At 45.6% G+C, this 17,183-nt stretch overlaps 1 protein-coding gene across 8 annotated transcripts in view; it reads left to right on the top strand.

Annotated features, from left to right (window-relative positions):
* CCP110 (centriolar coiled-coil protein 110) overlaps positions 1-17,183 on the top strand; it is a 429,539-nt gene that overhangs the window by 84,501 nt on the left and 327,855 nt on the right. The window lies entirely within an intron of this gene.

Raw genomic sequence — 17,183 nt, forward strand, 5'->3', positions numbered from 1 at the left:
GTCCTGCGTTTTAAGCATGCTCTGGGAGAGACCAGGCTAAACTGAACAGTGTAAAGATGCCACTAGTAAGAACTGTTGGAAATCCTTACCCATTCATGGTAATGAGCAGGATGTATTTTACAAATGCTTGTGAATGGCCTGAAGGGGACTACAGATCCTCCACCTCTTCTTTTGTAAAGTACCCGTTTTTTTAGCTTTTTAGCTTATCCCTCAAGCGACACCTGCTGTACACCATGCCTACATCTGCCAGTCGCACAGTGGATGATGCCTCTCAAGTTCCTTTACCAACTAACAAAGAGGGCAGGCAGTAGCTTTCATTGATTGCACACCAGAAACTGTTTTATTTCTTACAACTGGAAGAAATGGGAGGGTTGGTGGAATGCTACTCTAGCTTCTCCTTGTAATGAATTGCAATGTCATTTTGGTACACTGCATTTTTTTTTTTAGTTTTCACCCTTCCAAAACCTACTTTTTTGCTTGGCACAGGCAATCTGAGGGTGAAAAACGTTACACATAGGACCATACATTTGTAAATTAGTAAAAATAAAACATGATGTAATGGGGAAATTCATAAATAGCGTTAGATTGTCCATATATGTACATAGGTTCTAGTCTCCATTCTGTATTTGAAAGTTCCCTTGTTTCGTGTTAAAATCTGCATGCTATTTAGAAGTGGCCAAAGAAAAGCATTCTGCTTAAACTGTTGGCACCAAGCTTAAACCTTTCAGCGCTTGTCATTGGATTGCTCAAAATGTAAAGCTCTTGTGGAATGTAAGAGGCATGCCTTTTGGGCGAGCCCTCTGAAAGGTAAATATTTCTTCATATCTAGGCCCCAGTAATGTGTCCTAGTTGGCCTGCTTCTAAAACCTGCACAGAAAGGATTTCATGAAGCATTTTGTTTCAGTGTTACATTTGCAAATTTCGACACACTTCTATTTTGTTGGGACTACTGTGTTTGTTTTATTGCGCTACTAAAATAGCAGCATAGGGTGATCTTATCTACTTCAGTAACAAAATTACTTTTGAAATATTTCGCATGAATGTCCTCTTGAAAGGCCTGGGCAGCTCCAAAACAGCTGCATAATCATGGAGTTCCTATCCATCCACTCAAAAGTCCTGAATAATTCTGTGGGAAAGTGGACTTTACGTGGCACAGAGACACTCTGGGTGCTTCCCTGTATCGGGCAGGTTTGGTACCTCTGTAGTGGCGGTGCTTTGTCCTGGATTGGATGCAGTAGTGAGAAATACCCTGTACTGTCCTGGGTAGAGTGCAGTATTGGGAGAAAGAGGAAATTGAGGTGTGGGTGCCTAGATTGATCCATCAAGGGTCAGTATAGTGGATGATGTGACACTTTGACTGGTGCTGTAAAAAACCAAGGTGAAGCAGTCACAGGTCTGTTGCCCCCACGGTTTCCCTTCAGCAGGTTTCCTGAGGTGCCAAAGACCCCCCTCTTTAAACCTCTATAGGTTTCGACGATTGGTGACGCTTGCTGAGCACTTGTAGCAGAGCGGACTACTGATGTACGATGATGGCTCACGCCTAAACCCTGAAATAGTCGAGTTAAGCTAGCTAAGAGACATTTCCACATTAGACTGGGCTCGGGGAATAGGCTTAGCATGGGCATGTGTTGGGCCCTGACTCCTGGTCCCTGGTGTTCCTATGCTCCTTCCCTGTGACTGCTTCTGGTCTGGAATAACAAATGAGGTTGGAATGCTTTCCAGAATTGTTGTGACTACTGGGAAGACTGGGCTCTGTTGAGGCTTTCTTAATCTGAGGCTTTCCTGATCTCATGTGGTCCATGAGTACAAGGTTTCGGTGGCTCATCTTTGCTGCAGCCTCTGGTGCCCTTTTTCACACTAAAGATCTTGATGCCCTTATCTTACTTCTGAATTGTAGCTTTTTACTTTGGACTGCCGTCTGAGAAAGGGGTGGACGTTACAAACAGTGCAACAAATTGATTAAATAAGCATTCATGAAAGTTGGCCATGATGGAAGTGTTGAGTTCCATTTTCTATTCCAGGCAATAGTGGAACTTTCACCTGAACCCACTTTGCAGCACAGTGTGGAGGCAGTCAGGGAATGTAGATACAGCCTTTAAATCCGGATTACTCTGTCAAACTTGACTAAATTCAGTGCTGAGCATACTTCAAAAAGATACCCGATAGGATGAGGGCTGCAACAATAGATGTTACATTTGATACAAAGACTCCTTGGATGGCCCTATATGAGCAGCTGCATACACTTACCTGCCTGTTAAATGAAGGCTCTGAAGGGGAGGAGGTCACCGAGAAACAACATGCACATCATTGGCTCTTGGACGAACCAAGATTGTGTATATAACGCTTCATGGATAATCTGATTATGAACTTCCCACAATCTATGTAGTTGTCAGTTTTTTCTCAAAGCAAGGTCACTGCGGGTTATGCTTGCACACCTGCTTGAAACACTAAGGTAATTCCTGTTTCCAGCCATCACCCAGGCTGTGGAAAAACAGAACTTTAATGCAGTGACAAAGCTGCTTCAAGATTCTGAAGTGAAATATATGATTCTATTGCTGGTGCACCTGAGGGTGACTACAGAGAATGGGATTTTGGTGCTTTCTTGGACTATATTGAAAGCTGGAGTATGCCCAGATTAAAGAACTGCTCTATCTGTCGACATTCTGGGCATTATGTTGATTAGTTTTGGGCCACGCTGTAGCTCTAGAGCTCTTTCAATGATAAGTACACTCTTTCCAGCTGAATATCCATGGCTTTTTGAAATGAAGATTGTGTTAAAGAAACACCACCTATTTGGAGGGCTAGAGGTGTGAAAGCTGCATGTTTTGGATGGGGAACTGATGAGATGGTGTAGGTTATTATCCGTACTCTGTTCGTCTGTTCGTCGGTTAGCCAGTACTGTCCACTATATTTGAAGGTTTCAATTGGATAATATGGAGAGGGTATGAGTTCTGTTTGTCTGAAAATGGTTAGGTGTGTGTGTCTGTGTGTGTGTGTGTGTGTGTGTGTATATGTGTGTGTGTGTATATATATATATATATATATATATATATATATATATATATATATATATATATATATATATATTCTCCAGCTCCAAATCTGTAAACCACAAGGAAAAGAGGGACCGCACTCTCTCGAGTAAAGTAAAGTAACTCAGTTACTTTATTCAGCCAAGCTGACAAACTGGACCCATTTCTGCTTTGCACCTTCTTCCACTGTTACAATGTAAAACAAATAACGGACTGTTTCAATCACAGTTTCATGGGCGCCATTTTATAATGTGGCAAACAAAACAAATCTGAATTTATTCTATTTACATTGTTAGCACTGTTGTGCATCAAATTGATTGAGATTATTCTGACAAATTAAACCACCACTAAATGGGTCTTTAGTTCAAGTTATGGCAGAATCAAGGTTAAAAATGACACAAATACATTATTTGTTTGAAAACACAATAATTCATTTGCGATGCAGTGCAAATTCTACCTTGAAATTGTTCTCCGAATCAATACACAATGAATATTCATCTGTGCTTAATAGTGCACTTTCTAATCATGCTTCTCTGTGAGTCTCTGATTTTAACAACCAATCAATTCTGTGACAATAAATTTCGTTTTATCGAACGATGGCAAATAATTAAACTTTACATGTTTTATACCATGAGTCCAAAATTTAGGCCCGTATGGGCATAGTTCGTGATAGCAACCAAATCAATTAATTCATAAGTCTTTATAAGAGTATCTCCATTCATTTGCTATGAACAAGATTAGCAAAAGAAAAGCTAGAAAACATGAAGGGACAAGAACGAGAGAAGAGAGAGTTCATGATTTATAGTGACTAACATTTACAAGGCAATTTGTCATAATCATTTCAACGTAATTCATTCAATACGTATTACAGCTCTTAGAGATGTAGTCCTAGTTCTTAGTCTGTATTCAGACCTGCTGGTACCTTAGTGTGTAAATCAATTATAAATCTTGATTCAAGCCTTCGTAGTTTGAGTTCTTAATAGTCTACTCTTGATCCAGAAGTGTTCTGCAAGTCTGGGCTTTTAGGTCCAATACTTGTACGACTTTTGGTCTTTTGAAGTAGGCATTCTTCAAAGGATAGTTTTTGCTGTGCACAAGTTCTTGCCTTGCCCTGTCTTGTCTCCAGACACACTCCGGTGGGTAGAGACCGTATTGTGAGAGGTCACAGCCCTACTCAGGCGTCAGTGAGAACTCCTCCCACCACTCTAGCTCAGGAAGGCCCATCAGCCTGGTGATGGGCCATCAGGCAATGCAAGGCACACCTCCTCTCCCTTTTGTGTGACTGTCTAGAGTGAATGAACAAACAGGCCCCTGTCTGTCTAAACCAGACATTGGTTTCACAAGCAGGCAGAGTCACAGGATGGTAAAACGAGAAAATGCCCACTTTCCAAAAGTGGCGTTTTCAAACACACAATATAAAACCACCTTTACTAAAAGATGTGTTTCTTACATTTTGAGCTCAGAGCCCAAATTTCCAATCTCAAGCTGTTCCCAATTGAAAGTTACACTTGTAAAATGTTGCAAGGTAGCTCCATTGATAGCCTATGGGAGAGCTAGTCCTTGCAGTAGTGACTAACTAAATTGTCAGTCTTTCACTATCAGGACATGTAAAACACACCAGTACATTTCCTACCTCTAACAGACACTGCACCCTGCCCATGGGGGTACCTTGGGCATTGCCTTATGGTTGCTTTACATGCAGTAAAAGGGAAGGTTTAACCCTGGCAAGTGTCTGCACCTGCCAGGTCGGCATAGTAGTTTAAAACTCCTGTCACAGACACTGCTGGGGCAGGCCTGAGACAGGTTTATAGGGCTACTCATGCGGGTGGCACAATGAGTGCTAGAGGACCACTAGTATGATTTGATTTCCAGGCCCTGGGCGCACACAGTGCACTTTATTAGGGACTTAATAATAAATCAAATATGCCAATCATGGAGAACCAATCCCAATTCACGCAGGGAGCACTTGAATTTAGCACTGATCATCAGTGGTAAAGTCGCCATAGTAATAAATCGGCAAAAAACGACGTCCAGCATAACATCGCAAATACAGGAGGCAGAGGCAAAAAGACTGCGGAAACCACACCAAGGATGCCAGGTCTAACAATAGTATATCACTATATAGGTATTTCTGGAAGAAAACATTAATAAAACTGGAAAGATTATGCTCCAATAGTAGGTTGACAATATATGCTGCCTCTTATGAGCATTTGACCTCTCAGAGGGAGGTAGTGCCTTTTCCTATTTGAAAAATAAATTTTAACTCCCTTTTAGTACAGATCAGTAGTAAAACTTGAAAAGATGGCTGTTCCAGCAAACTTAATCACCTATAGACTGTGAAAGTGCCTGTATGCCGTTTGGATCACAGCTGCGCTTTATAAGATTTGTTTTTCATCATGGTATTCGTATATCCCAGTTGTAGGTACGATGACCTCCCATTTGGGCATTCACCTACACCTTGGATTTGTACAGTGTAGCCAAACCTTTGTATATGAAACTTCACAAGAAGCATTTTTCCATGTTGGTACTTGCACTATATGTGTTAAGATAAGAATGTGAAATATGGGTTTCATCCTCCTAATAAGAGCTCCAAACCATTTTATAGAGCTTTTCAATGTTTAATCATCATTCTAATCATAATAAAAAAAGTTCAGATTTCATTTAACTTAAATCAGTTCCCTTTTGACAGCTGTATCTTGTGTCCATCTTCTCATGGGCTTTCGGCATGTGCAACAAATATTGGCCACAACATCTCACATGGAGCCAGACCCTGCACTCAGCCTCTCGTATGACCAGTTGTTACTGTTCATGGCCCTTAAGATTAGATTTTGCATTCCAACCCATTACAGAGCTCACTTAACTGATGCCTATAATGTACTGGATTTGCATCTGGAGCATTTACGGGTTAAATCCATTCAAGAATGTCCTCTACAAATCTTTTGTTTAGCCAGAGTCGCCAAGAATCCAGTGGCTAAGTTATATCAAGAAATCTATGATGGGACTAAGTTTAGCGGGAATGTTGGTGTAATCGTCTTTTCACCTGAATGCTGCTGTCAGAGAAAAGCCCAGATATTGGGAATTGGTTATGGAGAAGAGCGAATCATCAGCAACATGAAGTACTTTATTACAAGCATTTTTGCACCAGAAAAACTTTTTTAAATTTGACGAATTTTTAGATTATATTAACCCTCCATTTTTAAGATCCTTCTATTTTAAATCTAGATCGGTTTTACCATTCGCTAAATATGCATGTCATTTGTCTTCATATGATTTTCAGTCAAAGCGATGTTCCTCATGGCAGAAGAATCCAAGGAACATTTGCTATTCTTTTGTACTGCTTATTCTAGACCTAGGGCTAAATGGGTTACTCCATCATGTTGGCGTATGGGCATATCTGACAGGATAAGCCCACTAAGAATAGGTAAAACTGACTCAAGAACACTCATTGTGTACTCCGTTTCCAAATTTCTTTATGCAGTGTGGCTGACAAGATTCAAAATACTTGAACATACCTAATTTGCAAGTATCTGTACATTCGTTTATCCCAAATGTTTTCTTTTCAGTGACTCTATTATTTTAAGAAAATTTTCAGAGTTATTTATGTGTCTGTGCAAGCTTGTATAGATGTAAAAATTGTTTATCACTCACCGACTACAGAGATGGAGATAGGAAAGAACTGTGGTTGCATTATAAGGAATAATGACTGATTCAGCATTGATTTTGATCTATATCTACAAGTGCTGTAACTGTGTTAAAAGCATGAGTACTGGCATAACTGTAACCAATATGTTTTCAAACCAATAAAAATATATCTTTAAAAAATATATATTTTTTTATCCATCCGAGCGAGGGGGGAGGAGCGAGCACCGCAGCCTTGGGTCTACCGACAACCGCGCTTCAGCAACGCCGCCGCCACTGTTTGCACTGTGACTGGTCAGCACCGCAATGAGTACCGCACCACTTCGCACTCCATCCCTGGTCTCACCGACGCTGATGGACGACCATCTCCGAGCGGCTGCCTGCACTGCAACCTGACGGCTCCACAGGTCGCACTGCTCTGTTTCACACCGGAGACCATAAGCCTACCGGCGCTCCTGACTTCAAACTCTCAGATTTCGACCTGCAATGCATGTGACTTAAAGGACCTGACTATTCCTGCACCGACTTACAGAACCGACGCTGCTTCTCAGGAACTCACCACAAGGTCCGACGCCCCGCATCTCCTAAGGTACTGGGTGACGGGTGTCCCCGACACCGTAGCTGGCCCGCGACGCTGCGACCTGCTGGAACTGTTAAATTTGTTTGTTCAACACGCCGTGAGAGTCCCGGACGGAGATATCGACTTCAAGAAGTCTATTTTTGCCTTATTGGTAGTTGGATCTCTGTATACTTGATTTTTTTATGGTTCTGGTCTTGTTTGACATGGATAAATATTGGATATTTTTCTAAAACTGGTGTTGTCCTTTTATAGTATTTTCACTGTATTACTTTTTGTTATATGCAAATGCTTTATACATTGCCTTTGAGATAAGCCTGACTGCTCATGCCAGGATATTAAGGGGTGAGCATGGGTTATTTTAGGCATGCAATACCCTTATCCTGACTAGAGTGGTAGATTCTGCCTTGCTTAGGTGCATACCCTAGCCACCCAGAAAATCCATTTCTAACAATGGCTAAGAAACCTGGAGGATGATTAACTTGTACAGTCAGAGGGACAGATGGACTCTCAGTCTAATCAGGGCCTGCTAGTTGGACGATGCTGGCTCAGTGCTCTCTTCTGGGCCCCTGGGACATCCCAGGAAACTTGTCAAGCCAGCAACAGCATTTTCTAACTATCTGCTGGGGCACTGGGAGAGCCAACTCAGACATTACGAAGTTGTGATGCTTTTGCCTGTTGTATGTTAATTTCATTGGGGTGACTGATGCTTCTGGGAGGACGAGGCAGTATGAGGTGGAGAGGAGTTGGGCGGGGGGGGGGGGTGTTGAATTGTTGAATGGTGAACGGGTGTGCTTTGGCTCATTTGGACCTAGGTTACATCTCTTCTGTGACAATGGTCAGACTGTAGGATAATGGTCCCGTAGCCTATATTCAGTCATGCAAATTGTTTATTCCGCCTTGGCACCCAGTGACACCCAGCCACTAAAATTAACCTTTGATACCTTATCCATTGACCCACCATGACAAGATTTCCGTTCCTTATATAGAATGTCAATGGTTTTCTCAGTAATATAAAGAGGGCTACTGTCCTTGGCATTGTGCTGCGACCCACACCAGATGTCTTGCTGCTCCAAAAATCACACTTATTTGGAGTAAAATGTCAGTTCCTTGCCCAGCATGGCTACAATAGTGTCCCACAGGGTATTCCAGGGGATCTCGTTTGGTAACTGTGCTCATATGCTCACTCAATCCCTTAGTAGTGTCCCGAATGATCTCGGATGACAAAATGTCTTGCTTCGTACTCCCAGATAAAATAGAATGCCACTCTCCCACACAGTTGCTCAAACACGACGGAGCAATACACATAACACTACACACCTGGAAAGGGATTTCACTTTAAAGAAATGAAGCACATCAAAGACTGTTCTCAGAATAAGACTTGGGGTTTTATTTATGCAATATTCTCTTACCAGAAAGGCTTTCCCAGATGTCAAATGAACAACATTCAAATGTGTACATAGAGATATTTATGTATATGCAAGCAATAATAACACACTTGGCGGGGGGGAAGCACATCACTGGGAGACCCAGGGCACCGACAATCTGCACGGCTCTCCTCCGCCGCCGCTTGTGTCACCGCGGCCGCAGAGCGGGGAGAGCGGAGAGCGCTGACCGGGGGCAATCTCGAACTACAATACCCAGCATCCCTTGGAGGCACAGGAGACGCGAATCTTCGCGTCAGGATTCCGCGCCCGGAGGCTCTTATTAGACGGCTGTTGTTGCGGCCGAGTGGGGGAAGCACATCACTGGGAGACCCAGGGCACCGACAATCTGCACGGCTCTCCTCCGCCGCCGCGGCCGCTTGTGTCACCGCAGCCGCAGAGCGGGGAGAGCGGAGAGCGCTGACCGGGGGCAATCTCGAACTACAATACCCAGCATCCCTTGGAGGCACAGGAGACTCGAATCTTCGCGTCAGGATTCCGCGCCCGTAGACGCTTATTAGACGGCTGCTGTTGCGGCCGAGGGGGGGAAGCACAGCACTGGGAGACCCAGGGCACCGACAATCTGCACGGCTCTCCGCCGCCGCCGCCGCCACCGCTTGTGTCGCCGCAGAGCGGGGAGAGCGGAGAGCGCTGACCGGGGGCAATCTCGAACTACAATACCCAGCATCCCTTGGAGGCACAGGAGACGCGAATCTTCGCGTCAGGATTCCGCGCCCGGAGGCGCTTATTAGACAGGTGCTGTTCCCGCCTCGCGTGACGCGCGCGGGCGACGCCGGGCGAAGCCCGGGCAAAGGGCGGGCCCTCTGAGGCCCTCAGAGGCACAAGGAGGACGGGACGGGCCACCACACTTGGCTTCATTACAGGAGGAGGTACAGTCGGGTTCTATCCTTTCAATCTCTACCGTTTTGAACTGTTTACTGTTGTCTTCGGGATCCTGTCTTCCAACTACTATGTCCATCTGGGAAGAGCTGAATGCCCTGTGTGGCACAAACTATGTCCCGGATGTATCAACCCCCCCCATAGTGGGCAGAGACACTGATCAAGCAATCTGCACTCCCCAGGCATCCCCCGAAACAACCCTCTCTCAAACCAATATCTGCAGCCCCTCTTTACCCGCCCCCAACCCAGCCTTATTAACGTTGGATAAGGCTGAGACTCGACCAAATGACTCTGTATCCCCCCTTCAATCGACCCTACTGGCCCAAATCGAGCGACTGCTAAACACTGCTTTATGACCACTGGTAGCAAAAATCAATGATTTGGGGGATAGGCTGACCAGGATCGAAAAAACTGTAATAAGGTCATATCCACTAACTGGAAACACTGCTATACCCACACGCTCTACCCTCACTTACACCCATGAAAGGCCTATGAACAATGCTCCCAGGATACTTCAAACTTGTGACTCCCCTTTTTCACCACCCATTCTAAGTGGTCGCAATGCTACTCTTAATCCCGAACATGCCCCTCACAGAGCTCCTACGATCTCTCTAGAAAGAAGGCATCGTATTGATCTACCCCCCGAAGCCTCCCCATACGTCACCGTTCTCTCTGGGGTCCCTGCACTCAGTCCGGGCAAAAGTGAACTACACCAGGACCTACTGAATAAAGCCATCTTTTGGCTCAAAAACAATAGACCGTTACCATCCGCGTTAGATGGCGGGATACTGAGCGTAAGGAGGGTGGGGTGGCTTGGTCCTCTGCCCAAAGATGTTCCGGGGGACTTGATTTTAATTAAATTTAAACACAGGAACATTGCCCCCTATTTACGATCTACCCAGCCTAAAGTTGGAGATGGCTCCATCTGTATATGGGACCTGCATGACTTTTACCCTGGTCCCCGAGCACCGAATCACCAGAACACCTGGTGAAAAAGAGGGACTCTGTGTATCTTGGGTTATTATTTTGAATAGTTGATTTGCTAAACTGTTTTAGTTTGTTTTAAATAGTTTGTTTTCTTTTTAATTATGAAATGATTTGTTGAGTTATTTTTGCATGTATGTATTTCTTTCTGCTGCTTTTATGGTTTTAAACTCAAAAGCCGAATAAAGCTTATTTGATTTGATTTGAACACACTTGGCAAATGCAACTAATAAATGCATGAATAATAATAAAATGCACAAGCAGATTATAATGGACGTCCTGCAAGAAATCAGAAAGATATATACACTAAATACATCAGATTATTAACTTGGATGTGCACTCAGACGCTCAAACATCACAAAGTAAATACTCAAAGAAAACACCTCACTGATCGTTCACTTGACATCCTTGCCAACTCAAGCTGGAGGAGCCTGTTGACAGCCAGGCAGAACTCTCAATTGGAACCTGAATCCCAGATTCTCTTGGGACGACATGCCTGTCCCACAAGTGAACTCCCATCTGCTTGCAACAATCTCCTGCCTTTAATACCTTTTACTCAACCTTAGGCGAAGGTTCTCGAAACCTCGCCCCCTTTCTTCTGTTACAAAAAACGGGGCTGACCATATTGGTCTGTGTCCAGGTAAAGACAGAAGCTGGCCAGGCCCCCGTATTTTGACTCCGAGACAGAGCTGTACATTCCACACATTTCTCTGTCAAAAACAATCTCTGCTTTGAAAGGCACCAAGCACACTTCCCACACATTATCCCAGCAAAGCTTACGAAAGATTCCATCCTGCAGAAAACAAGACAACCTTGAACGTGAATAACCTAAACAACTTGAGTAATCTGGGGCCCTACCTGTGCACCCAAAAAAGCTCAAGGTAGCTGACAGTCCGATTTCAAGATGATATGAGAGCAGGTCAAAGCCAATTGTAAGAACTTCCTAATACATCCCAATGTACAACACAATGCACATTTGTGCACCACTGCCTATAGCATCACTCACTTCATCTCTCTCGGAGACGAACGAGGCAAAAGCTCGGAACGCCAGACTGACAGCAATGCGTCTGGATTCAAAGTCGAATTAATGACGTCGATATATGCCCGTTCATGAGAGCGTTTTATCTGTAAAAGAGAGTTCTCCCGCCGTGTGAATGTATAACCTTTGAGAAGAGAGGGAGAAACATAGTTTGCCCACACAAAGGAAGGACCCTCCTATCCTGAGCAGGTTCACTAATCCTAAGGCACAAGCCATAGTAAACAACTGAAATTGTTCTAAGAAGTTCCCTCGAGGACGGATGCCCCAGGGAAACTAATATACACTTAAAGGAAATTTCTTAAATATAAGTGTAGATGCCGGTGACCCCAAAGAGACGGCAAGTTCTGATGAAGGTGTTACAACATCAAGTACAATAACACTGAAACGCGTCAACGCTTTTTCTGGCTAGAATCCTATAAAGGTCAAGGAGGTAGCGGATATCCATAAATTACAGATACTGACTACTAAACCAACACCATTAATGCTAAGACCTGAGGATCTATAGAATTAAGTGGCAAAAAATATCAGGGCCACAAGTTGGGGGTGTGTGATAGTAATCCATTTGTCTTTTCTTTGTGAAACTGTACTGATTGAATTTTTTCTCCTTTATTGTATTATTTCCATGAATGTGTTATTTTATTTTCTATGTACTATGAATTATTTTTAACTGTTGTTGAATATTTTATTGCACTGATCCAAAGAATTGTACTTTGGTTTTTTAACCCATTTTCGTGAAACGTAATTTTTAATAAAAAGAGTGTAAACGTTTACTTTTAGTGTGGAACTCCTTATCTAAAGATCTCACGTTGTTTAAATATCTCTTCACTGTACCTTTTATAGGGAATGCCTGCATGAGTGGTTATAACCTATTTAGTGCCCATAATAGACTCAGCCGATTGTACACCCAGGGATTTCTCTTTGACTAAGTTGTCACTGTTCCCTGGGATAGTGGGGTACTCTCTTATATTCACAATTTTACTGGGTCCACCTGTGTGTCATGTCAAGGGGGGGGAGGTTGTCCTGTAGGAGTTAGCACCACAGGGCCAAGTTGTAAATTAGCCAGCATTGCTGAAGCACTTTTTAAATGTTGTTTCAGGGTCCAGACTGTTCTTGGTCACATATCGTGGAAGCCATTTTTAGTGCCTGCCGCTGCTCTAGGATTACCTGTTTCAGATTTGTTGCAAAGCCAGATTGTGTTGTGGGCGCTCCCGTCTTCTCCGCTGATGATGGCATCCTATTGCTGCACCCCTAATGTGCTCCACCGCACGAGTAGAGGCCGTGTCAACTCAAGGCCAATGGACTTCATCCAGTCCCAGGTTTTGTCTGCTGAGTCAAAGAAATGTGTGGTTCCCTCTGCTGTCACTCGTCGTGCCTGGAACTGGAGTGAGCAGCGTATGTCCAATTCTCGATGGCACTGCTTCACTGCAAGAAAGAAGCTTTTCTGCCGATGCACTGCCATTGTACAATCAGGTAAAATCATGATAGATGCATTTTCCACTCTTATGGTCTGCAGTTTGTATGCAAGATGTAGTCACAGTCTTTATAGTTAAGCAGACTGAATAGGAAGGGCCTAGGCAGTTGGTGACGGGCTGGCATGTGGGGAGCTCATTTAGTGGCGAAGCAGGAGGAGAGCTCCACATCTGGGAGTATTGTGCGGATCAAATTTTCAGTGTAAGTTACTGTCAGTGACCTCTGCGCTCTCCGGCAGGTCCACAATGCGTATGTTACTCTGTCTGGACCTGCCCTCCTCATCCTCAACTCTGCATTCTAGTGTGTGAACGCGATTTAGCAGGTTTTGCAGTTGTGATCCAGAGTCTCGTGCTGATGGAGCTCAGCTGCCATGTGTTCAATGTTGCACACTTTGTTGCCAGTTTGCAGTGGTCTGCCTACAGTAAGGTAAAGCCTGCTGGGACCTTATCTATTCTGCTCTCAAGTGATGAGTGCGTCTCTTCTAGTCTAGCGCCAGTTCTTTCCACCGTGTGCAACACTACATCTAGCTTGGCTCCCAGAAATGCTTCCAAGTCTAGTGGACCCGATATGAATGGATCCCCCATTGTTCGTTTTCATCTGATGGAGGTTTTGGCGTTGCAGTTGTGGTCTATACTGGTGGAGACCCATTAGTGCGTTCCAGTGGAGGTTCAGTTATTGGTCTTATAGGAGGTCTGTCACCTGAGGCACCATGAGGTTAGAGGTACGCGAGGGTCGATCTTTGACAGGTTAAGTAGGTCTTTGTATATATAACCATTGGTGCACCCCAGGGTGAGTGGCACAGTAGAGGATCAGGGTGATGCGCTCCGCAGTAACTCTGAGGGTCGCCGTGATGAGGGTCCGCTTGCGCACGGCCGGTGTCTGTGGCGCTGCAGAAAGAGCAGTCTTGGACTCCTGGTTACATAATGGTGAGTGACAATGGTGCTGCGTGTCTCAGGGCATCTGTTCTCCTTAAACGATGTTGCCTGCCAGGGCTCGCTCATTGCTACTAGCGCTGTCCCTAAGATGCAGCAGCAAGAGAGGCTCCTATGTCACTAGGTCTCCACAAGTTCAAGCAGCTGACAGAGGGGTAGACCAGGATGTTTCCAGTGGCACATAGAGGTATTCAGGTCTCAGTGGTGGACGGCACAATTATATCCCTCCCAGGCCCGAGGCTAAATCAGTACATGTGGACAGGAAGAGCAGCAGAGGGCTCCATGTGGCTAGGCCGTAGGTACAAAGGCTACTTGCAACCTCAAGGGTCACCTACAATGTCTAGTAGACCCCAATATGTATAGTTGCAGTCCTTAAGGCTGTCCCCCTTCTCGTGCCACAGGTCGCGGCATGGTGTATAGGCCCCTGGTCTGCGTGTGCCTCTTAAATTAATCCCCAGATCACAAATGTTCCACCAGCTACAGCAATGGCCCCAGGGGCACTGGCTTTCCCAGTGAGTAATCCGCCGTATTCTACACCATTAAAAAAGATCGGCCCAGGCTGGCAGCAAAGAGTCAGTGAGGTCCCGGTTGTGTAGCACAGTTGTTCAGTCCCAGTAAGCTGAAGGCCTCACTAGGCCTCGTACTGCCTCTGGCACTGCCGCCTCTATTACTGGGAGCGACCAGCAGCGGCACTCAGGTAGGCAGGCGCGGTCAGGCAGGTGGTGGTGGGGGGTACAAATACCATCCACGTGGCATTTCCACAAGCCTCGTACAGCAGCAGCACAATCTGTTCGTCGGGCCATGCGACTCATTCCCCCACCCGCTTCTGCACTCACTGCGTCCTTTCTCCACGCTGTAAGTCGTCCTCCAGGGAATCCCGGGTTCTTGTCCAGCCGTGCACTATCTTACAGGCGCCCAACCACAGAATCTGCCGCAGGATCAATCCTACGTGGCAAGGGACCTCTCTCGGGTCTGAGCTGGTCCCTGCCCGCCAGCTTACAGTCCGCTTAACAGTGGCACCGGCAGGCACAGGGCAAACTGTGCATCTTGGCCTTGTATGTGATGGCTATCAATTGGTCGTTGAGCCCAGGGTGATCGTCAGATAACGTGGCATCAACGCAGAGCTTTTTCAAGTTGTCTACCTTCTTAGCCTGGTTTGATAGACTATTATTGAAGGTTGACGTTGCAGCTTCTGCCACCACTGCTGGCCATGTACGATGAAGCAATTGACAAAGGCCCCTTTTCAGAGGGCTTACATGTAGCTGCAGTTCAGTCCTCTACAAGGAAGGACTCTTTCCAGAGGAAGGCTTCTTTAACCTGCCCATTGATTGACAGTGACTTCAAGCTGTATGCCAAGGTACTTGCCAACCAGCTCCTTAAGGTGCAACCAGCCCTGGTCCACCCAAACCAATGTGGCTTTGTACCCCAACGAAGGACCAGACACTGTATATTTCTGGTATAAATGGTGTTGGGGTATTAGACTCTCACGCCTGGGGCAAATGCCTCTCTCCTCATTCGATTTTGAAAAGGCATTATTATTATTATTATTACTGAGTTAATACAGCGCCTGGTTACACTAGCCAGTGTGTCCCCGCGCTATTCAGTAGCCTAGGAACCCCCCCCCCCCCCCCCCCCCCCCCCCCCCAATACAGCTCACGATCTAGTGCAGTTAATTTTTAGGGAACAGATATGTTTTGAGTTCCCTGCGGAAAGCTTTCTCGGAGGGCTCCGTCCGGAGTCTGAGAGGAAGCGCATTTCAGCTTCGAGCCGCCAAAAGGGGGAAGGATCTGCCACCCATCCTAGCCCTAGTAGTCTTAAGGATACACATTAATCCAGCGCCCTCAGACCGCAAAAGTCGTGGGGGTTTGTACAATGTGAGCAGGTTCCGCAAGAACCTGGGGCCAGTTCCATGGGCGATCCGGTGACCAATACAAAGGGTTTTAAACAAGATACGCTCCTTGATTGGCAACCAGTGTAGCGTCTTCAAGGCCTTCATGGAAGAGGATCTTTTCGGCAGTGTCGGCACTAGGCGTGCAGCGGCGTTTTGAATACGCTGCAGTCGTTGAAGGCACCTCACATTGGCTCCCAAATATAAGGCATTCCCGTAGTCCAGCCTGGAAGTAACCAGGGCATGGACCAGGGCTCTCCTAGCTGACACCGGGAGTAGGTCAAGGGTCTTCCTCAAACAACGGAGGATGCCAAAGCATGTTCCAGATACTCGTCTAGTATGACACTCGAAAGATAAATTCGAATCCACCCAGATGCCAAGATTCTTAACCTGGTCTTTAGGTTGGGGAAGAGGACCCAGAGTCTGGGGCCACCAAGCAGATGTCCACACTGAAGGAGACTTGCCCACAAGTCGCACCTCCGTCTTGTCCCCATTTAACCTAAGACAGTTGTTAGACATCCAGCTGGCCAAATCCTGAAGACAAGAAGCAAAACAACTGGCCGCCTGTTCAGCTGGCTGAGAAAGAGCTTCAATCAGCTGAGTGTCGTCAGCGTATGTCACCACATCAACCCCATGTTTCTCCTCGACTCAATTGACTGGGTATTCCTGTGGATGCACTCCAGTGCATGGGCTTGGGACCACAATTTATAACATATGAGTCGGGTACTGTACGTATGCCCCACCACCTGGGTCTGCGTGAATGGAATCTCTCTCAGGATTTCCAGGTCTGTTTTGGTACCTGGTAGCTGTGTCCCTTATAGCCTTTGCTATATGCGTTCGCGATGTGGCCGTTGGCAATGTGGGCCTAATACAACGCACAGGTGTTGAGGGGAGGAGGGGCCAGATGTAAGCATTGCCCTATTTGCAGACAATGTACTGCTTTTTCTATCCCAACCCGAGACCGCTGGGTCTAGGCTCTTTCACTTGCTCGACCTATATTGTCAAGTGTCTGGTCTCCTAGTCAACTGGGTCCGAATCTTTTCTGTTCCTAATCAACTATGAGATGGAGACAGGAGCCTTGCACCTCCGGGTGCCTATTCCCCAGCTCGGTTTCCAATATCTAGGGGGTCTACATCTCTCTGCTTCTGGACCTAGCCTGGTCTTTGAACTTGACACCTCTGGTTACGATCATGAAGAGGGACATGGACAGGTATATCAGCCTGCAGCTCGGTGTTCTGTAGAGGTCGGCCTCTTCAAGATGATGATTGTGCTGAGATTTTAATTCACTCTTCTAAACC

Source organism: Lissotriton vulgaris, chromosome 10 (assembly GCF_964263255.1).
Source record: "Lissotriton vulgaris chromosome 10, aLisVul1.2, whole genome shotgun sequence".
In the NCBI taxonomy this organism is placed as follows: Eukaryota; Metazoa; Chordata; class Amphibia; order Caudata; family Salamandridae; genus Lissotriton; species Lissotriton vulgaris.